The sequence below is a fragment of the Grammomys surdaster genome, unplaced genomic scaffold (assembly GCF_004785775.1).
Source record: "Grammomys surdaster isolate TR1022 unplaced genomic scaffold, NIH_TR_1.0 139, whole genome shotgun sequence".
NCBI lineage: Eukaryota > Metazoa > Chordata > Mammalia > Rodentia > Muridae > Grammomys > Grammomys surdaster.
Window position 1 is genome coordinate 5,006,313 of NW_021604597.1, and position 521 is coordinate 5,006,833.

Consider the following 521-nt stretch of genomic DNA (forward strand, 5'->3'; position numbering starts at 1 on the left):
GCCTTCTTGCCCGGGGGTCCCCATCCAAGAGTTCTGCCCCCACGGGTCTCAGACTATGATCTCTCCATGCCTAGGCAGAGTCCTGCGGCTTCTCATAGCCTGATGTCTGCCCAGCACTGCGTGGAGGGAACTTAGTCAAATTCCCACGCTTCTGCTCCCTGAGCCACGGTTCCGGCCACCTGGAGGACGGACACACTCAGCCCAACAGGACCCACACCCACGCACGAGCTACAGCCCCACACTACATGGCAAATTACAACCACGTATAACTCCATTACAGGAGTCCTGACTGTGGCCCTCTACTGGCTTGTGTGAGCAGTGCACTCATGTGGTACCCAGGCATGCATGCAGGTGAAACACAAATCACATAAAATAGCAAAGTATTCTTAAAAGAAAATTGAGTTTTATGATTATCTGTTCTCTTTAACCACCAGGTCCAGGAGGGCCCCCTGAAATGAATGCACACACACTGAAGGGCCATGTCACAGGAATGTGCACACAATGAGGGGCCATGTCACAGG